General features: G+C 42.0%; 1 non-coding gene across 1 annotated transcript; it reads right to left on the minus strand.

Moving 5' to 3' along the window:
• Positions 1–1,960: 1,960 nt before the first annotated feature.
• Positions 1,961–2,033, minus strand: Trnaa-cgc (transfer RNA alanine (anticodon CGC)). Its single transcript has one exon. It is a non-coding gene; the product is annotated as a tRNA-Ala (tRNA).
• Between the last annotated feature and the right edge of the window lie 23,706 nt (positions 2,034–25,739).

The following is a 25,739-nucleotide window of genomic DNA, read 5'->3' on the forward strand; positions in this document are numbered from 1 at the left end:
CCCGAGGTAGGATTCGAATCTGCCACCGTAACGGTCCAGCGGTTCCAGACTGAAGCACCTAGAACCGCTTGGTCACAGCGACCGGCGGCAGTAATCACGTCCGACACCTTTTCAAGTGAATCACCTGAGTACAAATGACAGCTCCGCCAATGCGATGCCCTTTTATAACAACATCTGTATATGTGTTTATCGCTATCCTATGACTATTTTCAGCGTATACTGAGCGGACGTAAATATCTTTGAAACTCACCTGTCTCCTAAAATATATTGCTACAATATATTGCGCAAACCATCAGTAACTCTCCGATCGTCAGAATTATTGCGAAATAAATGTTGAGCGCATGAGGGCCCTTTAACATGGGATTTTAATAAGTCACAGCTGCAAAATACTAACGGGAATTCTTTACAGACGAATGGAAAAACTGGTAGATGCGGACCTCGGGGGCAATCAGTTTGTATTCCGTAGAAATATTGGAACACGTGAGGCAATACTGACCTTACGACTTGTCTTAGAAGAAAGATTAAGAAAAGGCAAACCTACGTTTCTAGCATTTGTAGACTTAGAGAAAGCTTTTGACAATGTTGACTGGAATATTCTCTTTCAAATTCTGAAGGTGGCAGGGGTAAAATACAGGGAGCGAAAGGCTATTTACAATTTGTACAGAAACCAGATGGCAGTTATTAGAGTCGAGGTTCATGAAAGGGAAGCAGTGGTTGGGAAAGGAGTGAGACAGGGTTGTAACCTGTCCCCGATGTTATTCAATCTGTATATTGAGCAAGCAGTAAAGGAAACAAAAGAAAAATTCTTAGTCGGTATTAAAATTCATGGAGAAGAAGTAAAAACTTTGAGGTTCGCCGATGACATTGTAATTCTGTCAGAGACGGCAAAGGACTTGAAAGAGCAGTTGAAAGGAATGGACAGTGTCTTGAAAGGAGGATATAAGATGAACATCGACAAAAGCAAAACGAGGATAATGGAATGTAGCCAAATTGAATCGGGTGATGCTGAGGGAATTAGATTAGGAAATGAGTCACTTAAAGTAGTAAAGGAGTTTTGCTATTTAGGAAGTAAAATAACTGATGATGGTCGAAGTAGAGAGGATATAAAACGTAGACTGTCAATGGCAAGGAAAGCGTTTCTGAAGAAGAGAAATTTGTTAACATCGAATATAGATTTATGTATCAGGAAGTCGTTTCTGAAAGTATTTGTATGGAGTGTAGCCATGTATGGAAGTGAAAGATGGACGATAACTAGTTTGGACAAGAAGAGAATAAAAGCTTTCGAAATGTGGTGCTACAGAAGAATGCTGAAGATAAGGTGGATAGATCACGTAACTAATGAGGAGGTATTGAATAGGATTGGGGAGAAGAGAAGTTTGTGGCACAACTTGACTGGAAGAAGGGATCGGTTGGTAGGACATTTCCTGAGGCATCAAGGGATCACAAATTTGGGATTGGAGGGCAGCGTGGAGGGTAAAAATCGTAGAGGGAGACCAAGAGATTAATACACTAAGCAGATTCAGAAGGATGTAGGTTGCAGCAGGTACTGGGAGATGAAGAAGCTTGCACAGGATAGAGTAGCATGGAGAGCTGCATCAAACCAGTCTCAGGACTGAAGACAACAACAACAACAACAACAACATTGGATGTGTGCAAGAAAGGGTGTCAAGAATGGTCACAGGTTTGTTTGACTCGCACCAGCGGCCGCGGGAATGTTCAAAAACGAGAATTGGAAATCTCTTGCAGGTAGGTGCAAATTATTCCACTAAAGCCTAGTTTTGGTGGTGGTGATGGTGGTGTTTAGTGTTTAACGTCCCGTCGACAACGAGGTCATTAGAGACGGAGCGCAAGCTCGGGTTAGGGAAGGACTGGAAAGGAAATCGGCCGTGCCCTTTCAAAGGAACCATTCCAGCATTTGCCTGACACGTTTTAGGGAAATCACGGAAAACCTATATCAGGATGGCCGGGGACGGGATTGAACCGTCGTCCTCCCAAATGCGAGTCCAGCGCGCTAACCACTGCGCCACCTCGCTCGGTAAAAGCCTAGTTTTGAAGTTTTAAAGAGCAGCATTAATTGAAGAGTCCAAACATATTCTTCCACCTCCTACGTATCGTTCCCTCAAAAGACGAGGTAAGTTTGATTACGGCGCCCACAGCGGCGTTTAACTCTTTGACTAGCATCGGGACACATCTGTCCCTCGACAAATTATCAGAGAACTGTTGCAATGTTACTGCTGTGTATCAGTGCCACACTGGCAAAGGGAAGCCTACTAAAGGTTAACACTATTCTTATAATTACAGACTGCCCCTGTCGGTTGTGCTGTTCTCAGCTGGCCGCTGTGGCCGAGCGGTTCCAGGCGCTTCAGTCGGGAACCGCGCTGCTACTACGGTCGCAAGTTCGAATCCTGTCTAGGGCATGGATGTGTTACTGCTGTGTATCAGTGCCACACTGGCAAAGGGAAGCCTACTAAAGGTTAACAGTATTCTTATAATTACAGACTGCCCCTGTCGGTTGTGCTGTTCTCAGCCGGCCGCTGTGGCCGAGCGGTTCTAGGCGCTTCAGTCGGGAACCGCGCTGCTGCTACGGTCGCGAGTTCGAATCCTGTCTAGGGCATTGATGTGTTAACCCTCGTCTCCGTATTATCACACTGAATTAGTTTGCACCTGCAGATGTAGAGCTGCAGAAAGCGGGCTGCCATCGCGCCGTCCCTGACACATCATGTCAACGCCTTGCACCGACGAATTGCCGCTTGCCACATCACAAACGAAGCCCATATTGAGCACTTGTAGTGCTAGTTACAAACTTGGCGAGATGCTCTGTCCAGTGTTGTGTGTCTGTTTTCAATATTTCTTAGTTTTTCCGTAGTCGACTTCTGAAATCCTGGCGATTAATTTTATGCCCTACCTCACACCACCAACCAAACCCCTTCGGAAACTAAACAGTAGGAAACGATTTTTTCACACTGCTACCTCTGAATAAAACATTAATTACAATAACCCTACATTAATATTTTTTAAATACCAATTGGTACTCAAAGTGCTAGATAATCATTCCTCTGGCTCTCCACACACGACAGGAATGGGAATAACATTAATAGGTGGTGCAGTGGAGACTTGGGAAATCTGCCTGAGATGTTGCAAATGACTCAAAGCACTATGGTACTTAACATCTGAGGTCATCACTCCCCTACAACTTAGAACTACTTAAACCTAACTAACCTAAGGACATCACACACATCCATGCCCGAGGCAGGATTCAAACCTGTGAACGTAGCAGCAGCGCGGTTCTGTACAGAAGCACCTAGAACCACTCGGCCACAGCGGCCGGCTCTGCCTGAGAAAATCAATGTAGACATCCTGCACAATTTTAACGAAAAAATATTTCTAATTGAAACTAAAACTACCTTGCAGGTCAATCAGGTACATGTGCAGGGGCTCTTTCAACTTAAATGACAAACAGTCTCAGAAATTGCTGAAAAATACACTGAAGCGCCAAAGAAACTTGGATAGGCATGCGTATTCAAATACAGAGATACGTAAACAGGCAGAAGACGGCGTTGTCGTCGGCAGCACCTATGCAAGACAACAAGTGTCTGGCGCAGTTGTTATATCGGTTACAGCTGCTACAATGGCAGGTTATCAAGATTTAAGTGAGTTTGAACGTGGTGTTACAGTCGGCGCACGAGCGATGGAACTCAGTATCTCCGAGGTAGCGATGAAGTGGGGATTTTCCCGTACAACCATTTCATGAGTGTACGGTGAATATCAGGACTCCGATAGAACATCAAATCTCCGACATCGCTACGGCCGGAAAAGATCCTGCAAGAACGGGACCAATGGCGACTGAAGAGAATCGTTCAACGTTACAGAATTGCTACCCTTCCGAAAATTGCTGCAGATTTCCATACTGGGCCGTCAACAAGTGGCAGCGTGCGAACCACTCATCCTTCATCGGTATTGGATTTCAGAGCCGAAGGCCCACTCGTGTACCCTTGATGACTGCACGACACGAAGCTTTACGCTTCGCCTGGGCCTCTCAACACCGACTTTGGCCTGTTGACAGCTGAAAGCATGTTGCGTGTTCGGATGAGTCTCATTTCAAATTATGTCGAGCGGATGGACGCATACTGTTATTGAGACAACTTCATGAAGCCATGGACCCTGCTTGTCAGCAGGGGACTGTTCAAGCTGGTGGAGGTTGTGTAATGGTGTGCGGCGTGTGCAGTGGAAGAGATATGGGACCTCAGATATGGCCAGATCTGACTCTGAAACGTTGCACGTACATAAGCATTATGTCTGATCACCTGCACCCATTCATGTCCATAGTGCATTCCGACGGACTTGGGCAATTCCGTCAGGACAATAAGACACCTCACACGGCCAGAATTGATACACAGTGGCTCCAGGAACACTCTTCTGAGCTAGACACTTCCACTGGCTAAAAACTCACCAGACATGAACATTATTGAGCATATCTGGGATGCCTTGCAACGTGCTGTTTAGAAGAGATCTCCACCCCGTCGTACACTTACGGATTTATGGACGGCCCTGCAGGATTCATGGAGTCATTTCCCTCCAGAACTACTTCAGACGTTCGTTGAGTCCATGCCACGTCGTGTTGCGGCACTTCTGCATGCTCGCGGGGGCCCTACACGATATTAGGCAGGTGCACCAGTTCCTTTGGCTCTTCCGTGTAGTACCGTGCAGGAAGAATTTAATCTTTTAGACGACAGTAAAAGAGTAAAAAATTACAACTACCGACAGAAATAATATATTGTTGAATGTTCGAAGTAACGAAAACGTTGGCTCGTCGGAACTATGATGTGTTTCAGTGGATCAGGCGTCCAGGATTTATGCTCCCGACACCATGTTTTACGCTTCTTTGCGTTCGTTGTCGGCGCTAATGGTTTCGGTATCGCAGCTCGTCCTTGAATATTCGCTTTATGGAGTTCTCGGCGCACAGTGCCGATAGATACGGGGTCTCGTAGATAGCTGTTGAGCTCTGCAGTCACTTTAGCCACCGCAGTTTTGTGTTGTTTTGGCACAATTCGTGTTAACGTACTACAGTGTTTGTCATTTAGTTTTGATTTGCGCCCACTATTACGTTTACGCGATGATGTCTTTCCGAGTTTTGTGTATGCTGTCATGACTGTTGAAACAGTTTATCTTGAAACATTCATTAAGTTGGCTCCAGATAATCGGGCCCCATAATCTACCCTCTTTGGAACTCTGTTAAGTCTTTCATTACACGTCGAACTCGGCCCCTCAATGCAAATATGAAGTGCGCACAGCTCGTAAACAACCTGCACTGATGCCTAGTCCTTACTGAAGACTCGCAGTCTAGCACGACATGTGCGTTACCTGCGTTGTTGACCGTCAAACAGAACCATCGCATTGCTACCACTGTTCATATTACACTCCTGGAAATTGAAATAAGAACGCCGTGAATTCATTGTCCCAGGAAGGGGAAACTTTATTGACACATTCCTGGGTTCAGATACATCACATGATCACACTGACAGAACTACAGGCACATAGACACAGGCAACAGAGAATGCACAATGTCGGCACTAGTACAGTGTATATCCACCTTTCACAGCAATGCAGGCTGCTATTCTCCCATGGAGACGATCGTAGAGATGCTGGATGTAGTCCTGTGGAACGGCTTGCCATGCCATTTCCACCTGGCGCCTCAGTTGGACCAGCGTTCGTGCTGGACGTGCAGACCGCGTGAGACGACGCTTCATCCAGCCCCAAACATGCTCAATGGGGGACAGATCCGGAGATCTTGCTGGCCAGGGTAGTTGACTTACACCTTCTAGAGCACGTTGGGTGGCACGGGATACATGCGGACGTGCATTGTCCTGTTGGAACAGCAAGTTCCCTTGCCGGTCTAGGAATGGTAGAACGATGGGTTCGATGACGGTTTGGATGTACCGTGCACTATTCAGTGTCCCCTCGACGATCACCAGAGGTGTACGGCCAGTGTAGGAGATCGCTCCCCACACCATGATGCTGGGTGTTGGCCCTGTGTGCCTCGGTCGGATGCAGTCCTGATTGTGGCGCTCACCTGCACGGCGCCAAACACGCATACGACCATCATTGGCACCAAGGCAGAAGCGACTCTCATCGCTGAAGATGACACGTCTCCATTCGTCCCTCCATTCACGCCTGTGGCGACACCACTGGAGGCGGGCTGCACGATGTTGGGGCGTGAGCGGAAGACGGCCTAACGGTGTGCGGGACCGTAGCCCAGCTTCATGGAGACGGTTGCGAATGGTCTTCGCCGATACCCCAGGAGCAACAGTGTCCCTAATTTGCTGGTAAGTGGCGGTGCGGTCCCCTACGGCACTGCGTAGGATCCTACGGTCTTGGCGTGCATCCGTGCGTCGCTGTGGTCCGGTCCCAGGTCGACGGGCACGTGCACCTACCGCCGACCACTGGCGACAACATCGATGTACTGTGGAGACCTCACGCCCCACATGTTGAGCAATTCGGCGGTACGTCCACCCGGCCTCCCGCATGCCCACTATACGCCCTCGCTCAAAGTCCGTCAACTGTACATACGGTTCACGTCCACGCTGTCGCGGCATGCTACCAGTGATAAAGACTGTGATGGCGCTCCGTATGCCACGGCAAACTGGCTGACACTGACGGCGGCGGTGCACAAATGCTGCGCAGCTAAAGCCATTCGACGGCCAACACCGCGGTTCCTGGTGTGTCCGCTGTGCCGTGCGTGTGATCATTGCTTGTACAGCCCTCTCGCAGTGTCCGAAGCAAGTATGGTGGATCTGATACACCGGTGTCAATGTGTTCTTTTTTCCATTTCCAGGAGTCTATTTTACCTATCCCCTGTAGATTTAGTCATACAGGGTCCAGTGGTGGCGGAAAACATCAGGACTGTCAAATTCATCAAGGATATCGGCACAGGTGACAATCAAAGGGTACCACCAACTACATACGATCATTGGGTTCAGCAGGACAACATTAGAAGACCCAGGAAAAGTGATATGCTATCAACGATCGGTTTGACCTGTATGCGCTGCCTCTTCATGTGTTGAAGGCTTCTGTCCAGTCACTCACTGACCAGTGTGGTGTGACAATAGAAGACAGCAAAAGGAGATTTGAAGATTCAAATTTCGCGTTTAAGAAAGTGGTCACGCAGGAGGCCATTGCACGGTCTCCCACATGAAAGACATAGTAATAGGCATCATGGAGAAGCAATTGAATGAGTTCCAAACAAATAAGTTCCCAGGTGCAGACGGATTCCCATTTAAGTTCTACAGAGGGTAACCTACAGCACCAACCCCTTGCTTAGCTAGTTTCGCCCAGAGAAAAGTCCCAAGCGACTCAAAAAAAGCGTATGCAACTGTTGGATATAAAAAGGGTAAAAGAACGGACCCGAAATATTACATACCAATATCCCCAACATCGGTTTTCTCCAAAATTCTCGAAGATATTGTAGTTCAAAAATGATAATTTTACTTGAGACATAAAAGCTTCTGTCCACAGATCGCCATGGTTTTAGAAAGCAACGCTCGTGTGAAACTCATTTTTCCTTTTTCTGACATGTTGTGAACCATGAATGAGGGACAATAGGCAAATTCCTTGTTCCTAAATTTGCATAAAGTGTATCAAACGGTGGCCCACTGCTATCTGTTAAAGAAGGTACGAGTATATGGAAACGTTTCTGAGATACGTGAGTGGCTCAACGAGTTCTTAAGGAATAGAACCCACGACGTTTTCCTCAATGGCCTTATTTCATCATCGTCAAATCCCCAGAAACGTGTGATACAACTGCTATTATTCACTACATACACAAATGAGATGGCGGACAGGGTGAAAAGCAGTCTGCTGCTATTTGCTGTTGATGCTGCAGTGCACGGGAAGGTGTTGTTGAGTGACAGCCTAGAATAGAAAATAAGTCAGACAAAATCTCTAATTGGTGGAATGAATGACAGATAGGTCTAAAAACAGAAAAAAATGTGAGTTAATGCAGATGAGTAGGAAGAAATAAACTTGTAATATTCGAATAAAGCAGTGGAAGAGTGCAGCTTAACACAATAAGTCGACTAAATATCTAGGCGTAACGTTGGAAAGCGATATGAAATCTAAAGAGCATGCAGGAATTGTAATAGAAAGGCGAATAGTCGACTTCGTTTTACTGGGAGAATTTTAGGAGTGAGCGACCCATTTTTGAACACTGCTCGAGTGTTTTTGAAATCCGCACATGGTCTGGTTAATGGAAGACATCGAAGCAGCTTAGAGGTGGGCTGCTAGTTTAGTTACCGTAAGGTTCAGTCAACATGCGAGTGTTACGGAGATGCTTCGTGAGCTCAAATGGTGACCCCTGGAGGAAAATGTGACGTTCTTTTTCAGGAACACTTTTGAGGAAATTTCGAGAATTCGCATTTGAAGCTGAAGGTAGAACGATTCTACTAACGACAACGTACATTTCGTATAAGGACCACGAGGATAAGAGAAGTCAGGGCTTTCTTGCTCTGTTCGTGAGTAGAAGAGGAAAGAAAACTACTAGTAGTCATACAAGGCATCCTCCACCATGCACCATATGGTGACTCACGGAGTATGTGTTGACGCAGTACCTATATTCTTTACTAACATTTGGTTCCCACAGCTTGCTCTTGTGCTCTATTCCTCAGTCCCTGGTCAGGAGGACCTACTCCTAGACATTGTGATGTACAGTCGTGCTCAAAAATATCTGAACGACCTGAATTTCATTTCGCCTGATTCGCTTACAATCCTCATAACGCAGCTGTCTAGCAGGTCATCTAATCGCTCCTCGGTACAGTCGTTTGACTATTGAAAATGGTTCCAACAAATCACCACTAGAAAACACTGCTCTGTATCGCAATAACTCAAGATGTAAAGTAATACCACGTTACTACAAGACTTGTAAGCTCACATTTATTACAATAAATGACATACCTGCTATGTTACCACTCTCACTATTACGTCAGATAAGTAATGCCCGTAGTAGGTTTGTCGTATTCATGATTTCCTCTTCAAAGTAACATACTGTAAGTATTATTTAACACAAAATGACAAAATGTATGAACTTCAAATGACATGACGACCCGTCTCATTCTACATATGAGTTCAAACCCAGCTCATCCAGACTAAGCAAAGATTTCGTGACTGACGGAAACTAACAGTCATTCCTGGCTAGGCATACAGAAAGTGATATACCTCGATTTTAGACAGTATCAGTTAGGAAATATCAACTTTAATTTACGTAACGGTTACATTTTTAACGGACGCGAATTCCTACCCAGCATCTATTGTCTCTGTTAACGAACTACGAGAGATGTTAAATATTGCTTCTTCACAAGTAACTTACTTGAAATGCCCTAAGGTAAGGCTTTGTGTTAGACAGGGATTCGAACCCAGAACATAATCTGATTGCTATCAAAGCACAATCAACTTTGACATATCGGATTTCCTTGGCAGTAGCAAGATGCTTTAACTGAAATGACGAGATGAAACATTAATTTTTTCCTTCCCAGGACTCCAACACTACACCTATTGCTGTTACATTCTAGAGGAAACGAACTTTAAATATGGGATTATTACACCAGAAGCGACATGTGAGCATGTTTGAACTACAAATAATATGACGAAGAGTTCAGTGCTGAATGGTAATCGAACCCCACACATACCGTTGCTGACTCCACACAAAGAAACATCAGCTACCGAATTTATCTCCACCAGCAGCTCGGAATAACATCCTAGAACTTACAATGATCTCGCAAATAGTTCTGTGTTTCACTGGGAGTAAAACAATCAGATATCGTTAGTGTTGACAACGAATTAAAATACATTAAAAATCAAAATTATTATCCACCAGCAGATAGGTGTTCTCAAGCTAGAGCTTGATAATACGTAATGAAAGTTATAGTGCCGGGCCAGGATTCGAACCCATTCACGCGTAATACGTGGAGATGTTGAGGAAACTGCAGTTTTGAACAAACAACAAATTGTAGTCGAGCTGTAATGTCACGAAGGGATCAAATTCTGCATTAAGGGCTGTCTGAGTTGCATTCCCAGTTCAGAACCAATTTTATCGACATATAAAATCTCAAATACAAGATTCACTTGACGTAGCCAGAAGAGAATAGAATATGTCTCTCCCTATCAAAGACCATGGGTAGAAGCTGGAATCGAACCCAGACCATGAGTGTATGAATCAATGAGCAAACCAACAGACCATCTTCTCGGTGCCTCATTTTTCTGTTGTAACGCCGATGCGCCACTCTCGATGAGAATTCTCACACAAAGGCTCCCTTAGTGGTTTGCAGCATATTCAGTACATTCATTTACTTGGCTGACTGAATCGCCATGAACTAGCTGCCTAGGCTATCCTGTGCATACATTCGACTCTATTTTGTAATAACTGAAATAAAATCACGTAACTACCACCTACACAGAACTGCCAATAGGGTAGGATGCAGAAATGTAAATAGGAAGTGTTCATTTCCTCTTGAGCTACTCTATTGCGCAATCTGTTTGTTGAAAACGTCGTGCAGTGCAAAAGAAAGCCTGTAACTGTCTGTCTCTCAGAATCTATATCTGGCCGTATGCATTGTCTCACAACACGCTGGAATTGCGAAGATCTGGAGGAACTGTTATAGAATTCCGGAGGTTCACAGCTACATTAGTAGCGTAACGGTGAGCGTCGCGCACCGTAGATAAGACGTCATGAGATCTATTATATTCGCTGCTAATTTTTTTTAAAAACGCAATTCCGTTGTCTGCTTAAGTTATCAATCTAATGGAACTTTGAACATAATTCCCTTCACTTCTCAACCCAAAATAGTCGCATGTGGAAAAAGGGCCAACTACTGTGACATTTTGTTCTTTTCATCTTTAATAGACGGCCAGGCAGCAGATGCATCTCGAAACTCTTGTATTATGTATGGGGAGAGCGCATTTTGCCATCAGAAAAATATTTTCTACATTAGCTGTCGTAGGGTAGTGGCATTTTATTCTTGTTCAAACCTTCTTTGACAGCTTTAACTCAGATCAAGTTTTCTAAATGCATGTAATCAATAAACTATATATGCATTGTCAGACTGTTATAGATAAAATCAGAGAATTCACATATATTGTTGATGATTAATTTCTCTCTCATGTTTACTATTGTTTAAACAACACTAAAAGAAACCCTACGAAAACTGTGCTCTGTATTATAAGAAATGAATGAAAACTACCCACGATAACCTTACGACGAAAGTCTGTTTTAATAAAGCTGAGTATTTATACACAAGCGATCCTCCTTCGACCCTAATTAGTAAAATACTACTCACTTTGATTTCGATTGGGTCTGTGTTTAATTGGTATGCTGTTATCATCAAGAGGTACGCAAATGTAACATTTGATAAACAAAGTTATGTATTCCTAGAAACCCAAAATTTGCTTGTCAGCAACGGAAAGAGCCTTGTTAGTTTTTCACCACTGCAAAGTATTTTCTTGCTTTTTCCTTATCGTTATTTGATCTGACTGCTTGTAGCTCTTTCACAGAAGGGATAATAAACGGTACAGTCAGAGAGACTGAAACCGCGAACAAGAACAGACGCTTTTCTACAGGTCAGCATGTTACCACAGAGCTAGCGAAGATGTTTGTGTCTGGGATTCCTATTACGAGGTCAACAGTGACTAGAACTCGTAAGTAGCTATTTAAAGGACAAGATTAGTTGCGATTTCCACGTGCAACGACTTTCCTGGGCTGAAAACCGTAAATTTACAATCTTTTGTTAGACTTCGAGCGATAATAACTCAGATTATTCAATCGAAATGACAGGAAAAATCAAGTGAACTTTGAGGCTTAATTGCATGCACACCAGGAAGTAACTCGACGTCACAGAGTTGTCAAACATACCTTGCCTTGTTGCCAAATCTCAGTTACAGTACCAGCAGGAAGAAGACGAACCCATGTGATCCTACAGTGGGCTCGGATGTGACATCTCAAAGACGCGTCTGGCACGGCCTGGAATACGTAATGTGTCTGATTCGCATTTCTGTAACTATGTTTAGGGACTGCAGTGTAGTTACTAATAAAACTCAGAACTGACTGTAAACTAAGCAGCATAAATCAGTAACACTCATAGTTGTTTTTATATTTCTTTCGTAATTGTACCCAAAACTGAGAAATTCATTCACGGACGTTTTTGTGCCATGCCGATAGTCGAACACAATAAACAAATAAAAATAAAAATCAATGTTTGTGTGTGTCTGTGTGTGTGTGTGTGTGTGTGAGAGAGAGAGAGAGAGAGAGAGAGAGAGAGAGAGAGAGAGAGATAGAGTGAGAGAGAGAGTGAGAGAGAGACATAAATATAAAAAATAATGGGAGAGAGAGTAAATAATTGTTGTAAAATAAATTGCACCATGGTACGTAAAGAAATCTTTTATTAAAATGACACATTCCACATCATTACAAAATATCGTATTCATGATCTATGGAACGAATATTAATCTAATCTTATCTAATCATATTGTTGACTAGCCATGAAGAGCCACGAATGACCGAAATTTTTGCTAATATCAGTAACAAAATCTAATATTGAAAATAAAAGACCACAATTTTTGTAATAAACCGGGAATCCTATCAAGACCTTTTCGTCTCTGTTAATTAACCGAGAAAGATGTCTGATATACCTCCATTCAGAAGTAACAAAGTGTCCACGCATTTAGAGATGAAGCGCATGATGTGAAGTTCTGTGACGGAGATATGAACCCAACACGTAATCGGATTGTTAACTAAGTAAAATCAAATGTTATGTATCGGTTTTTCTTACCGGCTGCTAGGTGTTTGAATCTAAAATAAGGACACAAATTTTTGTGCCTGAACGACAATCGTTCCGCACGCCTACCGTCCTTCATTCATCCACGAATATAGCTTAAGTATCAATTGGTTACTCATTAACAGTAAGATGTGTGCGTGTTTGACCAGAAGTAACGACACCTATTGCGAGTGTTGGCAACATATGAACAGACATTAAAAATGCATATTAATTTTTACTAAAAGGCTGGTGTGCACGTGATAGGGCTTGAAATGAAATTATGAATATTTTTGTACTGGATCAGTATTCGGACCCACATACTTACCTTTAGAGGAGACCTAGAGAAGATTGCAGTCTTGGAAAAAGGAACGAAATGACTGAACTATACTGTTCCGAGAGATTCAGATCCACAAGAGAGGAAATACGAATTTCAAATCACAGTCCAGCACCAAATTTTTCAACGTCCGTAGTTCAATCAAGTACAAGTAAAATTAAAGCCCTGTTCCTTTAAATGGCTATCGCTTCATCAAATAAAATAAAATTTTCTAATGTAAATAAGTTTACTGGCCACAGTATTTTTGTTTACCTTGACTACCGCATATGTCATTTCCCAACGTAAACCGGCTCTGCCCAGTTGGTAATGAAGGAACGTGATGTTTAATGTGGATTCTGAATTATAACGTCTTTGTCATGAGGTTACCAGAGGTAAAGTAAATCTGTTTGTGCCTCTTAAAAGTAAATGCTTGAACCCACGCATTGCACCTGTGATAGTTCGTTCCACCAGACCATTGTGGCCACGTTTCCCAGCCCAGCGGTGTTCAGTAACAGATCATATGTTTAGCTTACAAAATTAGTCACGGTGGTAAAAATGCGAGTCGTTTAAATGGTTAAGTAGAAGCAAGCTTCTGAAGTGGAGATTATGCTATTTGCGTGTCAGCAGGATGTAAGGATTCTTCTAGGCATCATAGCCTCGATGTGAAGCCATTCTGAAATTTTCACTAATTTGGAAAATTTCTTAGTTCGAGAAAATCCACTGTGAAGTATGAAGTTACCGGATAATTCGATTATTACTGTCATTATTACTATCATTACCTTCATACCGCTGCTGGAACACATGTTGCTTGAACATCATTTAATACCTTTTGGTCATTATAGAAGTATTTGCCCTTGAACAGGTTCTTTCCCTGTCTACGGAATTCTTTTCATGTTAATATCAAACATCAGCAATTACTCTTTGATTACATTAAAACTGAAGTAATTGATGAAGGCGTCACTTGATAACAAAAACGCGCTGTGTTTCTTCATATACTTGCACCTAGAAATGGCTGTCTGATGCTGCCAAACTAAAAGCCAAGGGATCTTACTGCCTTCCGGTATACGTCGCTGTCAGTTCTTCCACATGATTTGGTCGACGTGACCTGTTTCAAGTTGTGTATGACACAGAATGTTATAGAAAATCAATTGTTTTCCTTTGCAATAAACAGAAAGATTTCCATTCTGAGCTATCCAAGTCCAAAATTTTCGCAATATTAGTTCAAATTTAATATTCGCTTCTGTAATGTGGGAAAGTATCTCACAGTTGCAAAACCCGCATCCGACCCGTTGACCTTACACTTAGTCGCTGACCATAACTTCTAGCTCAGAGTGGCACCAGTTTAAGTAACCTAATGTAGCGAAGACTGTTTGCTAGTGCTCTTTCTCATCGGAAAATACGCAAATAACCCATTGGGCTCCATAAGTGCACTGTAACAGTAATTTCTGTGTGTATGCAATGCATACGGATTGTAGAATTTAGTGGTGCTCTCTCTTCCTCTTCTGTATAAAATATGCCTGATTTGAACGGGCTCTTTATCATTATAGGCCCTGGGCAGTGCAGCAACATTCTGACAACAGTAATGTGATTTTACTGACAACCTCACTGTTCGATTTACATCATTTTGTAATCATTTAAATAAAACAACATGACCTTCCAGTGATAGACATTACGTCCCCCTTTTCCTTCTGTGAAATTTGTCATTAAGCTTTTTGCCTTCCAACCAGCGAAATTCGGCAGACTGCAGCTGGTAAACGATTCACTAATCATGATTTAGTGCCGTTAAGACGATTTCTTTAAACATTGTCGTAGTGAATGAATTTACTGTCTACTTAAATCGTCTTACGCAGCAACGTTCACAGATATGAGGTGCATTCAAGTTCTAAGGCCTCCGATTTTTTTCTCCGGACTGGAAAGGGATAGAAACATACGCATTGTTTTAAAATGCGGCCGCGTTCATTGTCAATACGTCCCAGAGATGGCAGCACCGTACGGCGGATCTAATTTTACCGCCAGAAGCGAGAATGAGAACTGTTTTAAATACTTAAAATGGCGATGTTTTCCTTGCTTGAACAGCGTGCAATCATTCGTTTTCTGAATTTGCGTGGTGTGAAACCAATTGAAGTCCATCGACAGTTGAAGATGACATGTGGTGGTGGAGTTATGGATGTGTCGAAAGTGCGTTCGTGGGTGCGACAGTTTACTGAAGGTAGAACATCGTGTGACAACAAACCGAAACAACCTTGGGCTCGCACAAGCCGGTCTGACGACATGATCGAGAAAGTGGAGAGAATTGTTTTGGGGGATCGCCGAATGACTGTTGAACAGATCGCCTCCAGAGTTGGCATTTCTGTGGGTTCTGTGCACACAATCCTGCATGACGACCTGAAAATGCGAAAAGTGTCATCCAGGTGGGTGCCACGAATGCTGACTGACGACCACATGGCTGCTCGTGTGGCATGTTGCCAAGCAATGTTGACGCGCAACGATAGCATGAATGGGACTTTCTTTTAGTCGGCTGTGACAATGGATGAGACATGGATGCCATTTTTCAATCCATAAACAAAGCGCCGGTCAGATCAATGGAAGCACACAGATTCACCACCACCAAAAAATTTCGGGTAACCGCCAGTGCTCAAAAAATGATGGTGTCCATGTTCTGGTACAGCAAGGGCGTAAACCTTACCCATTGCGTTCCAAAGGGCACTACGGTAACAGGTGCATCCTACGAAAATGTTTTGAAGAACAAATTCCTTCCTGCACTGCAACAAAAACGTCCGGGAAGGGCTGCGCGTGTGCTGTTTCACCATGACAACGCACCTGCACATCAAGCTAACGTTACGCAACAGTTTCTTCGTGATAACTTTGAAGTGATTCCTCATGCTCCCTACCCCCCTACCTGGCTCCTAGTGACTGCTATTGCCTCAGCGATTTTCCAGTGGTCAAAACAGACTCCTAAAGAACCCTTCGCCGCTGCCATGGAATCATGGCGTCAGCGTTGTGAAAAATGTGTACGTCTGCAGGGCGATTACGTCGAGAAGTAACGCCAGTTTCATCGATTTCGGGTGAGTAGTTAATTAGGGAAAAAAATCGGAGGCGTTAGAACCTGAATGCACCTTGTATATCAAATAGGAAAAGCTCTTTATTCAGGTACAAAGATTGTAAAACAAACAGTTTGTGTCAGGTTGATCGTTTTGTCTGATAACACTGCGTAAGTATTTTGTCTAAGAGCTATCACAAGTAGTGTTCCTGTAGCTGTAGGTATCATTGGTTGAAAACGAGTTTAACACCAATGGGTACAGTACTGCCGAATATTCAAAGTGATTATCAATCTAAGACTGAATTCATTCATAAACTGAGTCGTATTTATAATATTGAAGCTGGACTGTGTATCCTTGTCTTCCTTGAGTGGGCATTGGAAGTCGTTTACACACACGTATACAATACTATGAATACTTCGAACGCTATAGTTAACGTTGCTCTCATAAATTAATTTTGTTTTTTTAATTCTTCTGGGTCTTCAGGGTGCAATATGTGTTGTAGATACAGTCTTAGACAAGAAAATTGACCACCAAGTCGTTCACGTAAGGTAGGAAATACAGTCATGCTCCCCTCAGAATTCTATGTCCGGCAATATTCTCGATCTGGCAACACTGTAGACTGCAGCACTTCCAGGAGGAAGTCTTGACTGCAGTCTGAGTACATCAGTCTTTAGTACGACTGTAGTCTTGAGGTAAGACACGAGACTAGCGAATACGACATCTGGCAACAGAAAGCACACGTCGATAAAACTTTTATCGCCCTTTTCCTCTCTGTGCTGAAGCTATGAGTGTAATTCAAGCGAATCTACAATATATTTCGCTTTCTGTCATATTTGTAATAACACTTTCGTTCAACACCAATTTAGCGAGAGATTTCTTGGCCGGCCATCTGCCTCTGAATAGCGCATGCGTCTGAGTTCTCTGGGACCCGTTTGCTGCCTACTGGCGGGGCTGAGGCACTGCGCTGCCTCGCCTTCTGTCGACGTCTGCTCCACTCCTCACTCTCGACGGTGTAACATGCTTTTATGTTGTTCAGTGGTGACCTATAAAATATGTCTACGATTTGTGTTTCACACTCGACAGCAACGGAGGCACTTAACCGTATTTGTTTTATGGATATTTTATTACACTAGAATGCAATACATCAATGTGGCTCAGAATTAATTTCATTGTTCCTGATCCAGTGTGCTATAATTAAAGCGTCACATCCTGTTCTTTTTCCTTTCACAGGAGATTCTTCAAATAATATATTTTTGTCATGGATTCATATGTATTAGTCAAGGCACAGAGAGTAATCGCAATGTAATGTGTTTGGTTTCTTTCTTTGATTCCCTATGGTAAATGGATGCGAAACATCGCGTCAATACCTTTCAGGACCTGCTCTATAGCCACTCAGGCAAATTGCTTGTTTTCAGGTCCATGCATTAACTAGTGGAAATGCTGTTCAAAAGTGATATTTAAAATATTCAACTGGATTTAAGGGGACAAAATTGTCCATATTTGAAGCTACCAAGAGAAAAAATAAGTTGCTAGAGCCGCTGTTACCAAATGTCTGAAATGAGTTCCTAATTGCTACTGTTGAAGTTAAGCATAGAGGCCATATAGTAGTCAAGAGGTTCATTTCCCTCATACTTATCACCCTGGCATGTGAGTCTTAAGTGAAGAACAATATTGAAATTCGTATCGTTGACGGCCGATTCGAATTCTTCAGACACGTTTGTATTGTGAATCAGCTTGGCAGTCAGAAAGCCGAGATCTGTGACCATTAACACAATTTTTCTGTGTCGAGCTACCAAGAGGACTTGATGTGTAAATGTTTTCTTCCGATTTAGTTACAGAATTTTTTTCAGAAATTCGCAGCTGCATAAAATTAATGAGAAAAAAAAGCTCGCACACCCTGATCCCTGCCACGGTTAGAACTGACGACTCTGTTGCAACACGAGATACGGGAGGGGGCATGAAGCTACGGACACACTGCTGCCAGAACGCCAGTCTCATCATGGTATTGGTCACTCAGCCTCATAACGCATCGTGAACGGTAATGGAAGTGGTCACTTACATGAAGAATAGCATTTCTTTAGTCAAAAAATTGAATTTTCTGTCTCAGTGTCTAGGGATTATATAGCACCAGTCATTCAAATGGAAAGGGAATCTCAAGTGAATTTAGCAAATCAGTTCAGTACCGTATGAGGAAGTGATTGCACTGTCAGTGTTGCCAAATTTTTGTGACGATGTAGCCAATTCTCAGTTGTGCTAGGAACAGCTCTGTAGCGGTATGGAAGGAGAATCCCGTGCTCGTGTCATAGGAGGATACTAAGAGGAGGCACAGGGTTTCGTTAATATGCAGCGTTTTCTCCTACCATTTGTGTGAAACATTCAAGTGTATCAACTTCCATCACAATTACAGTTTCACACAAAATATATACGAATAAAACACTTATCCTGTTACTTTCTGACAAAAGATTATTTCAGTACAATAATAAGTCTTTGGAAATCAACTTTGCCCACCTTTCACGAAAAGTAAGATAACAAACACTTAGCACCTCGAAATCGATCGCATCTGTGTGCAGTCTTGTGATCATACAAGTAGAATTTCATGAATTTCACGAGAATGTAGAAAAATGTTGGTGGGAATGGAAGCTGTAAGAAACACAGTTAACTAATTATTCTGTGCCACATAAAAATCACTACATTTGAAAATTCAGAAGAGAAGAGTAAAAATTATGCCCATTAAGACAGAAACTAAAGAGCAGATGCGGGCACTGTGCTGATCTGTTCTTTTTCATCTTCAGATCTATATAAATATTTTATACTAACCAACGTATTCATTGCTTTCGTAATGGTTCCCTCTTGTTTAGTCTTCTAATGATGAACTGGATCCGCACACATGAGTCTGATTGTTTCTTTGTATTCTTCTGTCTACTATCTTTGTGTGTTATTGCTCGGTGTTCAAAAAGCAAATTGTTATACCTGCTCCCACGAGGTATTAGAACGAGGTCGCAAGAAGGCTAACGAAGTATAATCAAAATACATTGAGACCCCAATTTGTCTGTCGTCGTTGTGTTAAGTCGACAGAAATAGTTGGGTATTATTGCCTGCGTAACCAGCATCACATTATTGTCTTCTCTTACTGAGATTTTCATATTACCCTGAACACAAGACGCCGAGATAAATGTGGTGTATATTCTCCTTGACGAAACATCCCACATTCCATTCATCCTGATCCATTCGTTGCGTGCATCGGCAGCAATGTGTGATAGGAAAGTGGTTGTGAGGTGACGAATAACAATAACAAAGGTGGTAATAACAAATCAGTAATCAAGGATGTTTACCACATTACAGACAATTGTTAACGATTGACAAAATAACCAAGACAGGCTGAGTGTTTAATTGGCGCACTGCATAGGTGTTCTTACCATTTTGTTATTGAATTCTGTTCTGGTTGTTTGGAGAGGGAAAAGAGAGAACCCCGTAGCCATACATATCGCTAGTACAACGAGATATTACCTATCAACTATCATTGCTTTACACCACGAGACGAACATGGGGTCACCAAACTGATATTTGAAATACACTTCTGTTTTCCCTCTCTGTCTCTCTTTTTCTCTTTCTCTTTTTCTTTTTCTTTTAATTTTTTGAGGAAAGCATCAAGAAGCGCGAGTAATGACCAAGTAGGCATATAATATATTTACAGTTATTTTCATCGTGTTATATAATGCAAAAATACACCTTTTAAGTGTATTATTCCTTAATTCCAATTACCGATAGTCTATTCGTGAGGTTGCGCGCATTAAGTGGAGTGAAACCTATCACAGAAGCAAACAAAACACAAATATTTCTTGCAACATGCCAACACACAAACGAAATCTCGCTTCTCTGACGTATTGTCCGATATATTGTTCGGAAAACATATCTGATTCATGTTGGTAAATACAGCTCTATCAGATATCAGTGTGGGTGCGCACCAAGTGTATAAAAGTATATCTTGAAACACACAGAAAGGAACAAAGGGGTATTTGACTAAAACATAGCCATGAACAAGATTGTAACTGGGGTCGACAGCATCGTCATCTACAACCATGACAACTCGAACGATGACACTGCTCGGCCGGTTACTTACGTTTACTGGTATTAAAGCTACAGCATGAAAGCACAAAAATTTTAATAACCCGAAGATCATTAAAATTGGAACCCATAGAATGTAAAGCAGTCATCAGTCGGAAGAGTGGTTTGAACACCATAGTGCTTCAATAGGCACGGTCCTGTTGGAGGTGGTATGCCGTTCCTTTCCTCCGACCTTTGAGTTGACTTACCTAGAAAGTTAATAGGGGAACCTACAGTTTACCGAGGCTTTCGGACCACGGTGCAACTCGGCATTTTTCACATCAACAAACACTGCCCGAGGGGAAATAAGTGTAAAATGGGAGATAAAATTCGTGGGACTGACCACGGATCGAAGCCGACACCTTCCTACTCGCAGTCTTGCTATTTATCACTTTGCAGCCATGTAGCGACCACTGTGGCTTTTCCTTGGCATTAAAATTAAGGATCTCCTGTTTGTGCCGACGTTGGCAGTTGCGCGTCCCTGCACCAAAGTAAAGAGAACTGAATTGAATGTAAGGCCTTCAAGTTGCTATAAATAGAAAAGTAGAAAAATTAAACAACATAAATGGTCTCTCTTTGATGCCTAAATCTTCGTTGCCATTATGCATCTTATGAGATAAAAAGTACACTGGATGGTCATGTTGTTTTATTTAAATGATTACAAAATCAGGTAAAACGAACAGTGAGGTTGTCAGTAAAAGCACATTACTGCTGTCAGTATGATGGTGCACGCCCCAGGGCGTGTAATGATAAAAGGCTCGTTTAGATCAGGCATATTGTATACAGAAGAGGAAGAGAGAGCACCACTAAATTCTACAATCCGTATGCATTGCATACACACAGAAATTACTGTTACAGTGCACTTATGGAGCCCAATGGGTTATTTGCGTATTTTCCGATGAGAAAGAGCACTAGCAAACGGTCTTCGCTACAGTAGGTTACTTAAACTGGTGCCACTCTGAGCTAGAAGTTATGGTCAGCGACTAAGTGTAAGGTCAACGGGTCGGATGCGGGTTTTGCAACTGTGAGATACTTTCCCACATTACAGAAGCGAATATTAAATTTGAACTAATACTGCGAAAATTTTGAACTTGGATAGCTCAGAATGGAAATCTTTCTGTTTATTGCAAAGGAAAACATTTGATTTTCTATAACATTCTGTGTCATACACAACTTGAAACATGTCACGTCGACCAAATCATGTGGAAGAACTGACAGCGACGTATACCGGAAGGCAGTAAGATCCCTTGGCTTTTAGTTTGGCAGCATCAGACAGCCATTTATAAGCGCAAGTATATGAAAGAACACAGCGCGTTTTTGTTATCAAGTGACGCCTTCATCAATTACTTCAGTTTTTATGTAATCTACGAGTAATTGCTGATGTTTGATATTAACATGAAAAGAATTCCGTAGACAGGGAAAGAACCTGTTCTTGGGCAACTCTTTCTATAATGACCAAAAGGCATTAAATGATGTTCAAGCAACATGTGTTCCAGCAGCGGTATGAAGGTAATGATAGTAATAATGACGGTAATAATCGAATTATCCGGTAACTTCACACTTCACAGTGGATTTTCTCGAACTAAGAAATTTTCCAAATTAGTGAAAATTTCAGAATGGCTTCACATCGAGGCTATGATGCCTAGAAGAATCCTTACATCCTGCTGACACGCAAATAGCATAATCTCCACTTCAGAAGCTTGCTTCTACTTAACTATTTAAACGACTAATTTTGTAAGCTAAGCATATGATCTGTTACAGCACACTGCTGGGCTGGGAAATGTGGCCACAATGGTCTGGTGGAACAAACTATCACAGGTGCAATGCGTGGGTTCAGGCATTTACTTTTAAGAGGCACAAACAGATTTACTTTACCCCTGGTAACCTCAAGACAAAGACATAATTCAGAATCCGCAATAAACATTACGTTCCTTCATTACCAACTGGGCAGAGCCGGTTTACGTTGGGAAATGACATATGCGGTAGTCATGGTAAACAAAAATACTGTCGCCAGTAAACTTATTTATATTAGAAAATTTTATTTTATTTGATGAAGCGATAGCCATGTAAAAGAACAGGGCTCTTATTTTACTTGTACTTGATTGAACTACAGACGTTGAAAACTTTGGTGCTGGACCGTGGTTTGAAATTCGTATCTCCTGTCTTGAGAATCTGAATCTCTCGTAACAGTATAGTTCAGTCATTTCGTTCCTTTTCCCAAGACTGCAATCTTTTCCAGGTCTCCTCCAAAGGTAAGTATGTGGGTCCCAATACTAATCCAGTACAAAAATATTCATAATTTCATTTCAAGCCCTATCACGTGCACACCGGCTTGTGATGAAAATTAAGATGCATTTTTAATGTCTGTTCATGTGTTGCCAACACTCACAATAGGTGTCGTTATTTCTGGTCCAACACGCACACATCTTACTGTTAATGAGTAACCAATTGATACTTAAGCTATATTCGTGGATGATAATGAAGGATGGTAGGCGATTGTTATTCAGGCACAAAAATTTGTATCCTTTTTTTTAGATTCAAACACCTAGCAGCTGGTAAGGAAAACCGATACATAACATTTGATTTTACTTAGTTAACAATCCGATTACGTGTTGGGTTCATCCCTCCGTCACAGAAGTTCACATCATGCGCTTCAAATGGTACTGAGCACTATGGGACTTAACATCTATGGTCATCAGTCCCCTAGAACTAAGAACTAGTTAAACCTAACTAACCTAAGGACATCACACAACACCCAGCCATCACGAGGCAGAGAAAATCCCTGACGCCGCAGGGAATCGAACCCGGGAACCCGGTCGTGGGAAGCGAGAACGCTACCGCACGACCACGAGATGCGGTCTCATGCGCTTCATCGTTAAATGCATGCACACTTTGTTACTTCTGAATGGAGGTATATCAGACATCTTACGCGGTTAGTTAACAGAGACGAAAGGGTCTTGATAGGATTCCCGGTTTATTACAAAAATTGTGGTCTTTTATTTTCAAGATTAGATTTTGTTACTTATATTAGCGAAAACTTCGGTAATTCATGACTCTTCATGGCTAGTCAACAATATGATTAGATAAGATTAGATTAATATTTGTTCCATAGATCATGAATACGATATTTCATAATGATGTGGAATGTGTCATTTTAATAAAAGATTTCTTTACATACTACGGTGCAATTTATTTTACAACAATTATTTACTCTCTCTCCCATTATTTTTTATATTTATGTCTCTCTCTCACTCTCTCTCTCTCTCTCTCTCTCTCTCTCTCTCTCTCTCTCTCTCACACACACACACACACACACACATACACACACACACACACACACACACACACAAACATTGATTTTTTTATATGTATGTTGTGTTCGACTATCGGCATGGCACAAAAACGTCCGTGAATGAATTTCTCAGTTTTGGGTACAATTACGAAAGAAATATAATAACATTTATGAGTGTTACTGATTTATGCTGCTTAGTTTACAGTCAGTTCTGAGTATTATTAGTAACTACACTCCAGTCCCTAAACACAGTTACAGAAATGCGAATCAGACACATTACGTATTCCAGGCCGTGCCAGCTGCGTCTTTGAGACGTCACTTCGGAGCCCACTGTAGGATCACATGGGTTCGTCTTCTTCCTGCCGGTCCTGTAACTGAGATTTGGCAACAAGGCAAGGTATGTTTGGCACTCTGTGACGACGAGTTACTTCCTGGTGTGCACGCAATTAAGTCTCAAAGTTCACTTGATTTTTCCTGTCATTTCCATTGAATAATCTGAGTTATTATCGCTCGAAGTGTAACAAAAGATTGTAAATTTATGGTTTTCAGCCCAGGAAAGTCGTTGCACGTGGAAATCGCAACTAATCTTGTCCTTTAAATAGCTATTTACGAGTTCTAGTGACTGTTGACCTCGTAATAGGAATCCGAGACTCAAACATCTTCACTGGCTCTGTGGTAACATGCTGACCCGTAAAAAAGCGTCTGTTCTTGTTCGCGGCTCCAGTCTCTCTGTCTGTGCTTTTTTTTATCCCTTCTGTGAAAGAGCTACAAGCAGTCAGATCAAATACCGATAGGGAAAACGCAAGAAAATACTTTGCAATGGTGAAAAACTAACAAGGCTGGACAACAGGTAATGTCTCTTTCCGTTGCTAACAAGCAAATTTTGGGTTTCTAGGAATACGTAACTTTATTTATGAAATGCTACATTTGCGTACCTTTGGAGGATGACATAGCATATCAATTAAATACAGACCCTATCGAAATCAAAGTGAGTAGTATTTTACTAATTCGGTTCGATAGAGACTCGCTTGTGTACAAATACTTAGCTTTATTAAAAAAAAGACTTTCGTCGTATGGTTATCGTGGGTAGTTTTATTTCATTTCTTATAATGCAGCGCACAGTTTTCGTAGGGTTTCTTTTAGTGTTGTTCAAACAACAGTAGATGTGAGAGAGAAATTAATCATTAACGATATATGTGAATTCTTTGATGTTATCTATAACAGTCTGACAATGCACATGCAGTTTATTTATTCCATGCATGTAGAAAACTTGTTCTGAGTTATAACTGTCAAACAAGGTTTGAACAAGAATAAAATGCCACTACCCTATGACAGCTAATGTAGAAAATATTTTTCTGACGTATTTTGGCAAAATGCGCTCTCCCCATACATAATACAAGAGTTTCGAGATGCATCTGCTGCTTGGCCGTCTATTAAAGATGAAAAGAACAAAATGTCACAGTAGTTGGCCCTTTTTCCACATGCGACTTTTTTGGGTTGAGAAGAGAAGGGAATTATGTTCAAAGTTCCATTAGATTGATAACTTCAGGACAGCAGATTTGAGGTTTTAAAATATTTAGCAGAGAATATAATAGGACTCACGACGTCTTAACTACGGTGCGCGACGCTCACCGTTACGCTACTAATGTAGCTGTGAACCTCCGAAATTCTATAACAGTTCCTCCAGATCTTCGCAATTCCACAGTGTTGTGAGATAATGCATACGGTCAGATATAGATATCTGAGAGACAGACAGTTACAGGTTTTCTTTTGCACTGCACGACGTTTTTAACAGACAGATTGCGCGATAGAGTAGCTCAAGTGGAAATGAACACTTCCTATTTAAATTTCTGCATCCTACCCTGTTGGCAGTTGTGTGTAAGTGGTAGTTACGTGATTTTAGTTCAGTGATTACAAAACAGAGTCGAATGTATGCACTGGGTTGCCAAGGCAATAATTCATGGCGATTCGGTCAACCAAGTAAATGAATGTACTGAACATGCTGCAAACCACTACGGGATCCTCTGTGTCAGAATTCTCATCCACAGTGCCGCATCGGCGTTACAATAGAAAAATGAGGCACCGAGAAAAGGATTTGGTGGTCTGTTGGATTGCTCATGGATTCATACACTCATGGTCTGGGTTCGATTCCAGCTTCTACTCATGGTTTTTGATAGGGAGGGACAGATGTT

Source organism: Schistocerca gregaria, chromosome 7 (assembly GCF_023897955.1).
Source record: "Schistocerca gregaria isolate iqSchGreg1 chromosome 7, iqSchGreg1.2, whole genome shotgun sequence".
In the NCBI taxonomy this organism is placed as follows: domain Eukaryota; kingdom Metazoa; phylum Arthropoda; class Insecta; order Orthoptera; family Acrididae; genus Schistocerca; species Schistocerca gregaria.